General features: G+C 37.8%; 1 pseudogene; it reads left to right on the top strand.

The window, feature by feature from the left end:
• Positions 1-15,935: 15,935 nt before the first annotated feature.
• On the top strand, positions 15,936-17,766 carry LOC114629463 (annotated as a pseudogene).
• Positions 17,767-17,972: the final 206 nt, after the last annotated feature.

Here is a 17,972-nt window from a genome sequence, read left to right on the forward strand (position 1 = left end):
AGGCTCACAGGCTCACAGGCTCACAGGCTCACAGGCTCACAGGCTCATGGGAGGGACAAGCTACAGTCAGAGACAGCAAGACCAGCTAACAGCAGAAATAAACAGATGGTGAGAGGCAAGTGCAAGAACCTAAGCAACAGAAAATAAGGGCATCATCAGAACACAGTTCTCCCACTACAGCAAACCCTAAATACCACAACACACTGGAAAAGCAAGATTCGGATTTAAAATCACAGCTCATGAAGATGATAGAAAACTTTAAGAAGGACATAAATAACTCCCTTAAAGAAACACAGGAGAACACAGGTAAACAGGTAGGAGCCCTTAAAGAGGAAACACATAAATCTCTTAAAGAAATGAAGGAAAACACAACCAAACAGATGAAGGAATTGAACAAAATCATCCAGGATCTAAAAATGGAAATAGAAACAATAAAGAAATCACATAGGAAGACAACCCTGAGATAGAATACCTAGGAAAGAGATCAGGAGTAATAGATGCAAGCATCACCAACAGAATACAAGAGATAGAAGAGAGAATCTCAGGTGCAGAAGATACCATAGAAAACATTGACACAACAATCAAAGAAAATGCAAAATGCAAAAAGCTCCTAACCCAAAACATTCAGGAAATCCAGGACACAATGAGAAGACCAAACCTAAGGATAATAGGTATAGATGAGACTGAAAATTCCCAACTTAAAGGGCTAATAAATATCTTCAACAAAATTATAGCAGAAACTTCCCTGACCTAAAGAGATGCCGATGAACATACAAGAAGCCTACAAAACCCCAAATAGATTGGACCAGAAAAGATATACTTCCCATCACATAATAATCAAAACATAAAATGCACCCAAAGAAAGAATATTAAAAACAGTAAGGGAAAAAGGTCAAGTAACATATAAAGACAGACCTATCAAAATTACAGCAGAGTACTCAACATAGACTCTGAAAGCTAGAAGATCCTGGACAGATGTCATACAGATGCTAAGAGAACACAAATGCCAGTCCTGACTGCTATACTCAGAAAAACTCTCAACATAGAGAAAACAAAGCTAATCGATGACAAAACCAAATTTACACAATATCTTTCTACAAATCCAGCCCTACAAAGAATAATAGATGGAAAACTCTAACACAAGGAAGGAAATTACACCCTAGAAGAAGCAAGAAACCTAAAAGAAGGTAGCATCACAAACACAGTTCCACCTCTAACAATAAAAATAACAGGAAGCAACCATCACTGGTCCTTAATATTTCTTAGCATCAATGGACTCAATTCCCCAGTAAAAACACTTAGACTAACAGACAGGTTACAAAAACAGGACCCAGCATTTTGCTGCATACAGGAAACACACCTCAGTGACAAAGATATACCCGACCTCAGAGTAAAAGGCTGGAAAAATTTTTTTGACACAAACAGTCCCAAGAAACAAGCTTGAGTAGCCATTCTAATATTGAATAAAATCGACTTTCAACCAAAAGTTATCAAAAAAAAAAGATAAGGAAGGACACTTCATACTCATTAAAGGAAAAATCTACCAAGATGAACTCTCAATTCTGAACATCTATGCTCCAAATGCACCCACATTCATAAAAGAAACTTTACTAAAACCCAAAGCACACATTGCACCTCACACAATGATATTGAGAGACTTCAACACCCCACTCTCATCAATGGACAGATCATGGAAACAGAAACTAAACAGAGATACAGTGAAAATAACAGAAGTTATGAGCCAAATGGATTTAATAGATATCTATAGAACATTTCATCCTAAAACAAAAGAATATACCTTCTCCTCAGCACCTCATGGTGCCTTCTCCAAAACTGACAAAATAATCAGTCACAAAACAGGCCTCTACAGATACAAGAAGATTTAAATAATCCCATGTATCCTATCAGACTGCCACAGTCTAAGGTTGGTCTTAAATAACAACAAAAACAATAGAAAGCCCACATACACATGGAAGCTGAACAACTCCCTACTCAATGATAACTTGGTCAGGGAAGAAATACAGAAAGAAATTAAAGACTCCTTAGAATTTAATCAAAATGAAGGCACAACAGATCTAAACTTACGGGACACAATGAAAGCAGTGCTAAAAGGAAAACTCATAGCTCTAAGTGCCTCCAAAAAGAAACTGGAGAGAGCATACACTAGCAGCTTAACAGCAGATCTGAAAGCTCTAGAAAAAAATGAAGCAAATACACCCAAGAGAAATAGATGGCAGGAAATAGTCAAACTCTGGGCTGAAATCCACAAAGTAGAAACAAAAAGAACTATACAAAGAATCAACAAAACCAGGAGCTGGTTCTTTGAGAAAATCAACAAGATAAACACTTAGCCAGACTAACCAGAGGGCACAGAGACACTATCCAAATTAACAAAATCAGAAATGAAAAGGGAGATACAACAACAGAAACTAAGAAAATCCAATTTTCTAGACAGATACCAGGGACCAAAGTTAAATCGGGATCAGATAAAACAGTCTCATAACCACTAAAGAAATAGAAGCAGTCATTAAAAGTGGCCCAACCAAAAAAATCCCAGGGCCAGATGGTTTTAGTGCAGAATTCTATCAGACCTTCAAGGAAGACCTACTACCATGACTCTTCAATCTATTCCACAAAATAGAAACAGAAGGAACACTGCCTAATTCATTTGATGAAACCACAGTTGCCCTTATACCTAAACCACACAGACCCAACAAAGAAAGAGAACTTCAGACCAATTTCTCTTATAAATATGATGCAAAAATACTCAATAAAATTCTCACAAACAGAATCTAAGAACACCTCAAAACAATCATCCATCATGATCAAGTAGGCTTCATCCCAGTAGTGCAGGGATGGTTCAATATAAGGAAATCCATCAACATAATCTACCATATAAACAAACTCAAAGAATAAAACCTCATGATCATCTCATTAGATGCTGAAAAAGCATTTGACAAAATTCAACATCCTTTCATGCTAAAAGTCTTGGAAAGATCAGGAATTCAAGGCCCATACTTAAGCATAGTAAAAGCAGTATACAGCAAACCAGTAGCCAATATCAAACTAAATGGAGAGAAACTTGAAGCAATTCCACTAAAATCAAAGACTAGAAAGAGCTGCCTACACTCTCCCTATTTAGTCAATATAGTACTCAAAGTCTTAGCCAGAGCAATTAGACAACAAAAGGAAGTCAAAGGGATACAAGTTAGGAGGGAAGAAATCAAGATATCACATCACTATTTGCACATGATATGATAGTATACTTAAGTGACCCCAAAAATTCCACCAAGCAAGTGAAAGATCTGTATGACAAGAGCTTCAAGTCTCTGAAGAAAGAAGTCAAAGAAGATCTCAGAAGATGGAAAGATCTCCCATGCTCATGGATTGGGAGGATTAATATAGTAAAAATGCTCATCTTGCCGAAAGCAATCTACAGATTCAATGCAATCCCCATCAGAATTCCAAATCAATTCTTTATAGAGTTAGAAAAAGCTATTTGCAAATTCACTTGGAATAACAAAAAATGCAGGATAGCGAGAACTAGTCTCAACAATAAATGAATTTCTGGAGGAATCATCATCCCTGACCTCAAGCTGTACTACAGAGCAATAGTGATAAAAACTATGTGGTATTGATACAGAGACAGGCAGTAGATCAATACAATAGAATTGAAGACCCAGAAATGAACCCACACACCTATGGTCACTTGATCTTTGACAAAGGAGCTAAAACCATCCAGTGAAAAAAGGACAGAATTCTCAACAAATGGTGCTGGTTCAACTGGAGGTCAGCATGTAGAAGAATGCAAATCAGCCCATTCTTATCTCCTTGTACAAAGATCAAGTTCAAGTAAATCAAAGACTTCCACATAAAACCAAATACACTGAATCTAACAGAAGAGAAAGTGGGAAAGAGCCTCAAACACATGGGCACAGGGGGAAAGTTCCTGAACAGAACACCAATGGCTTATTCTCTAAGATCAAGAATTGACAAATGGGACTTCATAAAATTGCAATGCTTCTGTAAGGCAAAGGACACTGTAAATAGAAAAAAACAGCAACCAACAGATTGGGTAAGGATCTTTACCAATCCTACATCCAATAGAGGGCTAATATCCAATATATACAAAGAACACAAGAAGTTAGCATCCAGAGAACCAAATAACCCTATCAAAAAATGGGGTACAGGAGCTAAACAAAGAATTCTCAACTGAGGAATCTTGAATGGCCAAGAAGCACCTAAAAAAAAAAAAAAAAAAAAAAAGTTTGACATCCTTAGTCATGTGAGAAATGCAAATCAAAACAACTCTTCTTAGGTTGCACTTCACACCAGTCAGAATGGCTAAGATCAGAAACCCAGGTGATAGCAGATGCTGTGGTGGATGTAGAGAAAGAGGAACACTCCTCCATTGCTGGTGGGATTGCAAGCTGGTACAACCATCTGGAAATCACTCTGCCTGTTCCTCAGAAAATTGGACTTAGTACTACCTGAGGACCCAGCTGTTATCACTCCTGGACATATACCCAAAAGATGTTCTGACAAATAACAAAGATATATGCTCCACTATGTTCATAGCAGCCTTATTTATACTACCCAGAACATGGAAACAACCCAGATGTCCCTCAACAGAAGAATAGATACAGAAAATGTGGTACATTTACTACTACTCAGCTGTTAAAAACAATAACCTCAAGAAATTCTTAGGCAAATGGATGGAACTAGAAAATATCATCCTGACTGGAGTAACCCAGTCACACATGGTATGTACGCACTGATAAGTGGATATTAGGCAAAAAGTTTGGAATAACCATAGTACAACTCACAGACTATAAGAAGCTCAAGAAGAGGGAAGACCAAAATGTGGATGCTTCAGCCCTTCTTAGAAGAAGGAACAAAATACTCACAGGAGGTAGAGGGTGGGAGGCACTTGGAGGAAGAGAGGAGGGGGAGCGGAAAGGGGGGTAAGATCAGGTTTAGGAGGAGATGGGGGTGTTGTACTGAGGGTCAGGAAATTGAACAGAGGTGTGTAGCAATGGGGGATGGGGAAATGAGGGTAGCCACCAGAAAGTCCCAGTTACCAGGAAACCAAGAGTTTCCCAGGACCTAACAGGGATGACATTAGCTGACACTCCCGACAAAGGGGAGGGAGATAACTGTAGAGACCATATCCAGAGATTAGGCAAGACCCCCAGTTGAGTGATGGGGACACTCACTCTTCTCCAAATTTTTAACCCAGAATTGCTCCTGTCTAAAGGATATACAGGAACAAAGAATAGAGCAGAGACTGAAGGAAAGGCCATCCAGAGACTGCCCCACCTGGGGATCTATCCCATATACAGACACCAAACCTAGACACTATTGTGGATGCCAAGAAATGCTTGCTGACAGGAGCCTGATATAGCTCCTGAGAGACTCTGCCAGAGCCTGACAGAGGAGGTTGCTTGCAGCCAACCATTGAACTGAGCTCGGGGACCCCAATGGAGAAATTAGGGAAAGGACTGAAGGAGTCGAAGAGGTTTCCAACCCCCTAGGAAAAATAACAATATCAACTAACCAGACCCCCCCCCAGGGCTCCCAGAGACTAAACCAAAATTACACATACAGGGACCTGGGGCTCCAGCCATATATGTAGCAGAGGATGCTCTTGTCCAGCATCAATGGAAGGAGAGGCCCTTAGTCCTCTGAAGACTCAATGCCCTAGTATAGAGGAATGCCAGGGTGGGGAGGTGGGAGTGAGTGGATGGGTGGGTGGGTGGGGGAGCACCCTCATAGAAGCAGGAGGAGGAGGATGGGATAGGGTGTTTCTAGAGGGGAAACCGGGAAAGGGAATAATATTTGAAATGTAAATAAATAAAATATCCAATTAAAAAAACCTAAAAATTTTTGAGGTATATAAAATAGAATATAAAATACTGTGAGTAATCAGTCATACTACCATACTCCTGCTCCTTTATTTTAAAATAAAATTTAATTTGTCCATTAGTTTTATCCACAAAAGATTGACCCTGGAGATTATATGGAAATGTCTGTGCTATGGGTTATATTAAACTGTTGGCAAAATTCCTGAAAAGGCCTGGCAATATATGTAGGAACGGTGTTAGTTTTTAAACGTCTTAAAGAGGCATTAAATAGCAGTGTTAAGTTATCCAAAGTATTTAACAAAAAAATTAATTTGTATGAGAAACACAAATTTAAAGAGTTACTCCAATTTTTACTTTTGTAAACAAATCTTTTAGCATTTTATTAATTTTTTGTAGAGAACAAAGTATCATTCATGTAACATACAATAAAATCAGGGGAAAACAGCTCTTTAGCTCTTTTTAAAGCAGTAGAACTAACTTTGACATGTTGTGCTGTTTACTTGAGCTTGCAAAGGCTTAATATCAGCATGGAGGCAGGTGTAAATCACTAACATCTCCTTTCTTTTGAAAGGGATAAAAGGCAGTCTGGCTTGCAACCTTTGCATTCTCACATGCCAGTTGCTTAGCAATAAGAATTTCTGCCTTTCCATCAATCATAAGACAACTAACCACTTGTAATAGATGAGAAAAATACTCAATATGGCTAATCGGGATCTTGTCCAATTTTAGAAAGTTCCTCTGTCTTTTTTCCAGAATTTGGTAACTTACACCAAGTGTTCTCAGTCCCAGAAACAAAGGCACTCCTCTTGGGAATGGCAGCACATCTCCCTTCCCCCACTTGTTCCAATCATCATTACAGTCTTCAGGTACAGGAGGATGTAATATTTCAGGTGGGGCAGCAGACAGCCAGGAGCACTCATCCTCAATGGGAGCTGACATTTTTATTTTAATATTGTTCTATTTGGTCCCATCTGACCTTGTACTGGAACCTTTTTATCTTGTAATAAAAAAAAATCTTTTGTCTCATTATCTAGCTCATACTCACATAAATAATGTCATAGCCTTTTCTAAATCCTTTGGCTCATCACCACTCACTGTGTGTACAATACAGGCCAATAATCAAGTCACTTAGAATTACATTGGAATGCACACTCTTTGTCTATAGACTTTCACTGTTTTTTCTTTAATTTGCCCCCAATACTCTGGGATCTAGAGTGCCCTTTCCAGGAAACCAAGGATTGTGTTGTTATTAAAATCCCAACATTCTTGTAGCTGGGCTTGAGACACAGCACTATTCTTTTTTCTTTAAAAAAAAAAAAAGATGTTTAAAAATGATGATCGACTCAATATATGGTGCTGATTTCCCTACTTTTAGCCTCATGTTAATCCCTGCTCACCTCCTCCTGCAGGGTCCCTTGTGTCCTTGCATAGCTTTTCACTCAGGTCTTGTTCAGGAACCACTTATCAACTTTTTAGCCAACCTGTGCAACTCTTGTCTGCTGAACCTGGGATCTGAGGACATGAAATAATGGAGTAACTACAGTCTACATTGTTAAAGCAACATTTGATATTATATTTTTTTCTACCCGTAATATTGTTTCATATGAGTCTACATTATAAAAGGGCTATTTGATACATTTTCAGCCATGATAAGAAACACACGGAACATTAATGGAAGACAAAATCTGCTTTAAGGAAATGAGTTATGCAAGTGAGATGCTAAAGTAATTTCAAGGTGCCCCTGGATTCCATTCCTACTACAATTGTAACATTATTGTCTAGAACCTTCATAGCTTTTATCTTTATAAATCTGGAATTACTTCTTGGGTTGCTTTCTTAAGTAGTCCCACAAAGGAACTAAGATAATATCATTCATGTTATAGCATCCTAAAATTATCTTGAATTTATGTATAGACATAATTACTGGGCAATAACAAATGTGGTCTTTGCTTCCAGTTTAGCATATCAGGAAGTTTATCAATAATACTACAGAAGAACCCTTCAAATCATATGGTAAGTCAGAAGACTTAGAAGAGAATCTCTGGAAAGTTTTGTCAGTGAAAGAATGAAATTTTTAAAGAATAAATAATATTTTTTAAAAAGAAAAGTTGATGAGGAATTAGCATGGCCTCTGAGTCATTAGATATTTCCCCAGAAGCCATTGGGGTGGGAAGAATTTAAAGTATGAGAAGCATAACATTATTTCAAAGAAAGATAATGTGATTGTGTCATCTCAGACAATGAAAGCACAGAAACAGTACTATTGCCATATATGAATATTCAAACAAGTTTCATGATAATAAAGACCACTATTTCTTTTTTTAATGACAATAATTTACTTTAATTCTTAGAATAAAGAGCACTGCCTAGTAGGGCTGCCTTCTCTGGCTGCAGTGAGAAAGGAAGACCATTATTTCTTAAGGCTTTACACATCCAAATTTCAAACTGTAAGAAACAAGGGCCAGGGATGTGTCTCACTTTCTGGGCAAACGAAAGGACCGGAATTCAGATCCCACACCTCTGGTGCATTGTCTTGATGCAGCCTACTGTAGGTGGTGCCATGCCTAGGCAAGTGTGTCTGGGCTGTATAAGAAAACTAGCTGAGCAAGCCAAAGGGAGCAAGCCGGTAAGGGGTGTTCCTCCATGGTTCCTACCTCAGTGTTTTCTGCTTTGAGTTCCTATCTTAAGTTTCTCTATAATGGACTGAAAGATGATCTGAGCCCTTTCTTTCCTTAAATTGCTTTTGGTCATGGTATTTATCACAGCTACAGAAAGCAAACTGGAACAGTCAGTAACAGTGTACATGTGTACTATGCCAACAAATTAATTTAACAGGACATCAGAGTAACAAGTGTTCTTGTTTGTTGTATTCAGATAACTTTGCTCAGCAAAACTTGTTCTGTAAACACCCCTTCTCCAAATGGCCTTACAATACAGTTGCTGATTAACGCTCTTTTTTTTAAAATAAATATTATGATCCTGGAACCATCACTTTTCTATGTAACTAAAGCTTCAGCAAGTGTTTCAACTTCTAGTTACAAAGAACCATACAATAATGTTGGGCTTTTAGGGCATAAAAATAATGAATGTTTAAATTTGGTTGTCTTTCCTTTTGTCTGGAGATATTTTGTTTATAATTTGAAATTTTCACACACATATACAACATATTTTCATCATATCTACCCCCTACTAATTCCCTCCGACTCCTCCTGGGACACCCCTCTCAATCCATCTCCCTTTCAAATTCATGTTGTTGCTGTTTGTTTGTTTGTTTGTTTGTTGTTGTTGTTGTTGTTTACCTTGACTCCAGTTAGTACTGACCTTGTGTATATAGGTGTGGAGTCATCCACTGGGGTATGGGCAACCTACCAGAAGCTACATCCCCAAAGGAAAGTGACTCTCATTCTCTCAGCATCCTCCTTAGCTGGGGTAAAGCCTTGGGATCCCTACTCACAGTTTTTGAATTCTGACTGGCTTGATCTACAGACAACCACAGCTGCTATGAGTAAATAAATGGAACATCCGTGTCATATCTATAAGGCAACAATTCTCATCTCCCCTTATCCTCTAACTCTTACATTTTTTCTGTCTTCTTTTTCAAGATGTCTCCTATGTGCCCTAAGTAGAAAGAAGTTGATAGAGGCAACCCATCAATGGCTGAGTACTCAGTCATTTACTCTCAACTTTTTTTTTAACCACTTCTGAGTCTCTGCACTAACCATTACTACAAAAAGCTTCTCTGACCAAGGTTGCAATCAGCGCTAATCTATGTGTATAAACATAAATAGTTAGATGGAAACTTGAAACATGACTATTTAATAAAAGAAAAAAACAATGGAGTCCTCTCTATGGTCTATGATATCCCCAACTGTGAGCTTCAGATGAAGTTTACAATACCAGATACGGAATTTATCATGTGGAATGGGTCTCAAAATCAATCAGAATCAGTTAGCTATCCCTGTAACAGCCAAACCACTATTGTACCATAACTTGCCTGGCAGGTTGGTATTATAGCACACCAAGTCCAGTGTTGGGTAAGACCACTGATATCTCTAATCCATTAATGCACATAGAATAACCCCATCCAGCACTGTGAAAGCTAGCCTGTAGGGAAACAATTTCCTGGGCAGTTTGAGATAGAGTTCTTCATAGCCTTCATTGGTTGTCTTTCTGTAAGGGAAATCTTTCAAAAGAATAAAAGAAATGACATCAATGAACACCATATAACAGTTTTCATTAAGATGGTTTGTTCTTTGAGGTAGGTTTCAAAATCTAGTGATTTAAATTAACGTACTTGTTTCCTAGCTTTATCAACTTAAAAGAAAATATTGTGAATTTGAATAAGGAAATAAGTAAAAAGAATATTCTTCTCAATGGTGATATCAAATGATAAATCACCTCTCTTGCATCCTAAGTGGATAAAGTGCAAATGCTTAGCAATGTTATAAATCATTCACTGTCTGGAGTACGCAGCCTGACAAGCATGTGGGCTGGAAAATGACCTCCAATAATGTGTAGTTCCCCTACATCATCAAGAAATATAGCAGATAGCACCTATATTCCCAAGAAAATTCTCTAAATCTTGTCTTTCTGCTGTCTAACAACCCTAGAAACTTACTGGAACATTAGCTTTCTGGTAACATAAAGCTGTGTGACATGGTAAATTTCTCAATATCATGGATACATTTTTTTAAGTTCCATTTGCATTTAACATGCATTCCACTTTTCCCAGTAGTCCAAAAATTATCTAATGCAGAGACCATTTCTTTTCTGTCTCTATATGTACTAACTCAGCACAAAATAGGCATTCAATCAGTTACCTGTAGAGAGAGAAATACCTGCATGCCATAGCAAAAGTCTTATTATCTCCCTCCAAATTATTTGGTCCTACTAGGAGCCTCACTACTGTGCAGTTCTGACAACCTTTTTAGTGATCTCACTAATCTAGAAAGATTAGAATTTCTATAGTCCTACAAGAATATACTTGCCAGAAATAAATATAGAATAGTTTCAATTACTGGGCAATACTTGTTAATCTGTTCTAGCTGATCTGGACCATGACAATGAACATCCTAAGCTTCTTCGCAACACTAGTTGGTGTGTTTTTAGCAACAATCGAACTGATAGTGACTTCAGGTTTAGAGTCGTCCCTGTGGCAATATGTAAGTATGGGGTTTCTGAGAGAATTTCATTATGATTTTAGAATTGTGCCTTTAGTTCCTCTGTGAGGATCAAAATATTTATGTATTAGTCAAGCCAACAAGATTCTTCTCATCAGTTTAATCTGGGACATTTCTACCAACTATCAGTGTGCTACAAGCTCCATGCTATATTCCAAAGTCTCGGGTAATCAAGTAAAGTCTTACAAATATCAATACAGATATTTTATTGATGAAGCATTATAGTCAACCCTGGCTGTTCTTTGTTGGTATGATATTTTTATGATTGACAGTTCATTTCTTTCTAGATATCTACATCTCTAAAACCAATTTTCCCAAGGCTTGAAAAGATCAAATTTGCTAGAGTAAGACTTAACTCTTTCCCAAATGAAATGAAATGGCATCCAGATAGATAGATAGATAGATAGATAGATAGATAGATAGATAGATAGATAGATAGATAGATAGATATGTGTGTGTGTGTGTGTGTGTGTGTGTGTGTGTGTGTGTGTGTATTTAATGCAAGTGCTATAGTCTACATATTAAAGCTTACCTTTGCAATAGATGTAATTTGGAAGGGTCATATACTCAGTTTCATATGTATAAGCCATGTGGACATTTTTGTGCTTCTGCATCTGTTTTTAGAAAGTCTGTGCAGAACTGTTTAAGGCTGTTTGTGTTTGTGTGTCTGTTGACCTGTGCAGATGGGACTATGACATAGGCACACTTAGCCACTTAGGTTTGTTGGTGTGAAAAGAAAGAATGATGAGGACAAAGAAAAGGAAGAGATGCTGAACAAATTATGTAGCAATTTGAAGCAATGGTATTGAAGTCTAGTCTGTGGACTACTTTCCTTCTATTCTATGTCTGGACCTTTACAGGGGCCAAAACATCTGGACTTTTAACCCTTTTAACAGAGACCTAGAAACTACATTTTTTTCAGTTGATGCCATTAAATGCTGGTTGTGTCTAACTTGCTAATCTAATTAAGAAAGCTCTCCTAACTTCAACATACAAGAGTTATGGTTAATGAACTAGTTCCAAAATATATTGGTTTGTAATTCACTATTACATTTTTCTTATTTCTATGTATCTTGAGATAACTTCACAACAAATAAATGTGGATATAAACACAATCTGTTTATTTCTGACTCAATAAAGAAGCAAACTTCAAATGTTTAGCTACTTGCTTAAGGTCATGAGTCTAGTCACCTGAAGAGCATTTATGCTAATCAAGTGATCTCACCACACTGAATAGAGCCTTAACAGAAATCAATACAGAGACACATACCATTTTATTGGCATAAGAAATGCAGAGTTTCCCTTTAGTATCATTTACTAAATAATTAGGGAAGTTTTCATTGTATATACTTCCCTATTAAATAAGCCCTATTATGTCAAATTTCAAAATAAAATGTACCTCAACAGCAGGGGGAGGGGGATGGGATGGGGGCTTGGGGTGAGGGGTGGGGAGGGGGAACCAGGAAAGGGGATAACATTTGAAATGTAAATAAAGAAAATATCTAATAAAAAATAAAAAGTAAAATAAACCAAATAAAAGACAGAAAAAAATGTACCTCAACTCTATCTTAACCAGAGCTTCATTATCCTTGAGAGACCATGCTGGCTCTATCCACAACAAAGAAGAAAATACAATTATTCCCATTATACTTCTGTTGGAAATATATCAATTTGCCATCACCAATAATTATTAATTATATGATCAAATACATGCATGGATTTTCAGCTGTTAAATGTATGGGATAAAAAATTTTTTTTAAATGTATGGGATACAATAAACAGTTTATATTTTCTATTTTTCTTTTTCCTGCATTGTAATTCTGCTATAATTTTTAGTGTTAAAAAAGTAAGAGTTTAAAAAAATGTTCTAGTTTGCTTTCTGTTGCTGGAATAAAACACTAACCAAAATCAATTTGATGAGAGAAAAGGGTTTATTTCACCTTAAACTTCCAGGTCACAGTTCATTACTGTGGAAAGATAGGGAAAGAACTCAAGCAGGAACTGATACAGAAACTGTGGGGTACTACTGATTACTGGCTCACTCTTAGACTGTCTTCCTCCATGCAACCTACATTCAACTGTGTAAGGCTGATGACACCCACAGTGTTTTGGAACCTGCAACACCAATCATCCATCAAAACAATTCCTCCCAGACATGGCCCTAGGCTACTCTAACTGAGGCAATTCTTGAGCTGAGGGTCCCCCTTAGCAGGTATCTCTCAGCTGAGTCAAAAGTTAACAGTGAAAGCTGACAAGAAGTACAGGAGCCGTCCTTCCTTTGTGATTTCATATAATTTATTTGAGGAGTATTGATGCTAATTCTTCTTTCAAGGTCTGGTCGGATGTTGTAGTATTTCTTAGGAGACATTTAATACCTCTTTCATATTGTTTCTGGTTGTGGAGATGTTTCAACTATTTCTTTGGTTCTATTTTGAGATGTTGATATGTTGAATGCATCTAGGCATTCTTCCATCTCCTTTAGGTCTTCCAATATTGTGAAATACAGGTTTTTAAAGCTGTTCTTCTTTGGTTGGTGGTTTAGTCCCTGGGAGCTCTGGGTGGTCTGGTTAGTTGATACTATTGTTCTTGTTTTTATATCTGTTGATATCTAGTTTTATTCCATTGTGATCTGATGAATACAGGATTTTATTTTTCCTTTGCTTTGTGTCTTAATATGTGTTCTATGGCCTGCTTAGAAAAAGAATGTCTATTGTTTCGTGTTTTAATGAACTGTTCTGTAGGTGTTAGGTCCACTTGACATGTCAATGAACCACACCACTTACCAAGGCTCAAGAAACACTGTAGAAGAATTAGAAAGAATATAAAAGCTGAAGGATGGGGAGGAATGCTGTGAAATGCTGTCTTCTGGACATGACATGTCTATCATTATGAAGAATTCAAAGTATCTGTGGTTACCTGCACAAGACCTGTACAAGATTAAGCCAACTAAAATTCTGGCATAGACAGATGAACACCAGGCCCTAAGCCTTTCTAATGAGCTATTGGAAGCAGATAACTGCTGTGCAAAGACTCATACTTTTGTAATAAGATGGCCACTAGTCCAGTGTATGACTCCACACATATGCATATATTGGACTTGGTGAGCTACCAAAAAAAAAAAAAAAAAACCTCATGAAGTTGGAAGGGGAAATTTCAGGTTGACACAAGAGAAATGTGTGTGTGTGTGTGTGTGTGTGTGTGTGTGTGTGTGTGTGTGTGTGTATAACTCTCAAAAATAAGGAAAAGGAAAAACATTAAGGAAAATTGTATTTTTTTCTTTTTTGATATAGAAAAGCGGTAGGTTGCTTACAGAATATGTGTTCCTATTCATCATCTTGGAGATGTTCGTGGCATCCATTGTAACTGAGTGGATCTATAGAGCAAGACAAACAGATTAAAACAGTGAGTCTATCATTCCTCCTTCAGTGAACAGAAGCTACTAACTTCTGTGGTGTACCCTGTTCAGATAAGTTAGAATTAAGCATCGGTAGTGTCACCTCTAAACTGTGACTAGAGGTAGGGGGAAACATTTTGCTAAACTGTTCATGTACTAAACAGCTTTGTATAATTGAAGCTAAATAAGTCTCCTTATATGAAGTGAGTGGGGCTGAGGATGCAGTTTAGCAATAGAGAACTTCTGTAGAATTTGTGTGTTTCTCAGTTTGACAACCTGAAGAAGCACATAAAAAGAAGCTGGGGACAGAGTGCAGTGCTAGAGATGCGGGTGCTGGGTTTTAGACTCAGCGCTACCTGACTGGTCCTAGTTCCCACTATCCACCTTCACAAACACTGTGCCCCAGCTTCACCACCTACCTCTTCCTCCATAAATACACCTTGTTTAGCTTACCACCTTACTTCATAGATGGAATTCCTTAAGTAACCTCTGTCTGTAATTAATGTGATAGAAACTAAGAAGAGAGAAGACATTATCAGATAAAATTTTTCCTTAGATTTCACACTTTCCCTTGCCTCAGTGGTTACCTCTACATTTATACAGCAAACTTCATTTCCTTTTAACATGTGGATGACATGTGCCACTCCAGAGGAATGAGGGTACTTATATTTAGCTCACTATTTGCCTTTCAATAACTTTTCCTTAGCTGAAGTAGTGAAATGTGGAGTTGGAATTCATGTAAAAGTCTAATACTCATAAACTTTAAACATATATAGCTGGGACTAGAGAGATGGCTCAGTGGTTAAGAGGACTGTTGCTCTTCCAGGGGACCCAAGTTTGAGTCCCAGAACCCACACAATCGCTCACAGCCATCCATAACTCCAGTTCCAGGGAATCCAACAACTCTCCTATGGTTTCTGTAGACACCAGGAACATGCATAGTGCATAGATATGCGTGCAAGGAAAACACTCATGCACATATATAAATCTTTTTTAAAGATCTCTACTTACACACAAAGCCACAAAACTCATAATCCTCTCAACAAAGGAACAAGAGAAAGAACATCAATTGAAATGGTTTTTTTACTTATACCAAATAAATTTTAAATGGTGAGGAGCAGAATGAATAGGAGAGGGAAAGATAGGGCAGGCAGAAGAAAGGAAAATAAATAGCAGAAGAAAAGGAGAAAATGACTTAAAAACAGTATGAAAAACAAAACAAGACATGGTCTGGGAAGTATATCTCAGATGAAGCCCTTGCTAGCATGAATAAGACCATGCGTTCAGGACCAACACAAAAGAGAAAAAACAGCTCATGATTTTATTTAAGACTGTTAATAATAAGACTATTCTTGTTAGAATTCTTTTTAAATGCTGCTAAAAATTATATAGTTCTTTATCTTAGATCACATTAATAAACAATTTCTTATCATCCAACTTACCCCCAGGTTGATCGGTCTAATGGACGTTGCCCTTTTCCTGCATGTTAGGAGGACTATGACGGCCTCAATCAAGGAGGAAAGCCTGGTGATGAGTGAAGAACTTTGTTCCCAAGACACCTTGGAAAGTGGGATTTTATTAAGTCTTCCTCGGCATTTCCTCACCTCCATCTCATTAATAAAAACTGATAACAATGAGTATGTTTGTTTATCCATGGGGGAAATTTATCATGAATTTATTTCATTGTCATAAGTTAATCTGAGGCCAAATCGGGTCAGCCTAATTTAAAGGGTTCTTCTAAGGCCAAGAATCACATGAACGGGCACAGATTTTTCTAGCATGGACTTTCCACCTAATGTTGATAAGGCAAAGTAATGCTACCTCGAAATGATTTCATATTGAAAAGAAAAATAAGCAACCCCGTAATCAATGAGACAGACTAGCTCTAGGCATTAGACTTCATTCTAAACAGCTATTGTCAACAGATTCATAAATCATCTATAGTGTGGAATGTATCACTAGATACATCTTTATGTAACTGAGACTACACAAAAGAATGTCCATATAACTCTCTTACTAGGAAGTCAATCTTCTATAATATTTTACCCTTTTCCCCACAGCTTTTCTCTGTTACTCATTATATCTTGTATTTTATAAACTTTAGGTAAACTATCTTTCCAGCAATATTCTGTTGTTATCAGTAAAGAGCTTTAGTGTTGGTCATCTTTCCATTTCTGTGACAAAATGAGTGAGATAAACAACTTCTAGAAAGGCTCCCGGTTTCAGAGACTGCAGGCCACATTTGTCTGGATTTATTCCCCTTTTTTTTCACATTTTAAGTTTCTAATCACAGCTAGAATGGGTATCATCAAAACTAAATCTTCAAGAAAGGCATACCCTGAAGAAGAGGCTCAAAGCACCCAAATACACCAAAGATTGTGCCCTATCGGCTCCTCTTTACTGGTTCCAGACCCATTTTTGGCCAGAGCAAAGGAGATGAGGAACTGAGTCCGAAACAACAGGGTGGCCACCTGCTCAGAAGCCGGAGGACTCAAAAGAAGGGGACAGAGGCCCGACATCTGTGCTACTCAGTTTCAGAAGAGTTCTTCAGGTCCTGTATTGATGAGATACTGAGTTCTGGTTTCATCAGCTTCTCTGGAGAATTGCAATCCTGTTCCCATTCCACTGACAGCCCACTAGAGACCTGAAACGTCAACTACAAGTTTGGAAGATCAAGACGAGCAGTCAGAACTCTCAGTCTTACAGAAGGATGAAAATAAGCTGAGTAAAAAGAGGATCAACGACCTCAAGAGCAAAGAAATTCATTCTGGAAGATATCAGTCCGACCATAGACCAGAATCCCTAAGGAATCCGCAGAAGAATTGAATGCCCCGCGGTCTTTTTGTACTAAAAAAGTAAATTTGATCCATCAGAAAGAAGATTCAAGAGGTAAGAAAAGCAACAGATCCAAAAAAGCTGCAGCTCGGATGGATTGCAGAGACCTCAGAGGTAGATGTTTTCAATTGTACAATCCCTGATGAACTGTTGAACAGACGCTATTTGGAAAACACGAGCGTGACTCTAGCGTACATAGAGGTGATTACTCAACCAACACATTGCTTCCCAGTGTCCCAGCTGTAACAGCAAAAGAACAGAGCTGGCTCAGTCTGACTTCCTGAGAGGAAGGAAGACTTTACTGCGGTCACTACTACTCCAAGAGAAAATAAATGAGGGCCTTCACACCACCGACTTTCTCATCCGTGTTGGAGAAGCACATCAAGGCTTCCTCAGGCTTTCAGATGATCCTGGGATCATCTAGAAACAAACGACTGAGAAAATGCAGAAGGGAACGTCTAGCTTTGGGAGGGCATATTCAAAGCAGGTGTGAAGACAGTACAACTCCTTTAACACTTCTCAAACCAGTTCCAACCAGATAGGAAGTGCCGACTAGTAATGATGATATGTAATGTGCCCAACCAAGGGATGGTGACTATTAATGGTTAGTGATAATATGTGATGTTCATACATGTACCTGATGTGTATTTGAGGAATTACCATCTCTTGTAGAAGAAAGAAACTAATGTAAGATTTTCC

This window comes from Grammomys surdaster, unplaced genomic scaffold, assembly GCF_004785775.1.
Source record: "Grammomys surdaster isolate TR1022 unplaced genomic scaffold, NIH_TR_1.0 310, whole genome shotgun sequence".
Lineage (NCBI taxonomy): Eukaryota > Metazoa > Chordata > Mammalia > Rodentia > Muridae > Grammomys > Grammomys surdaster.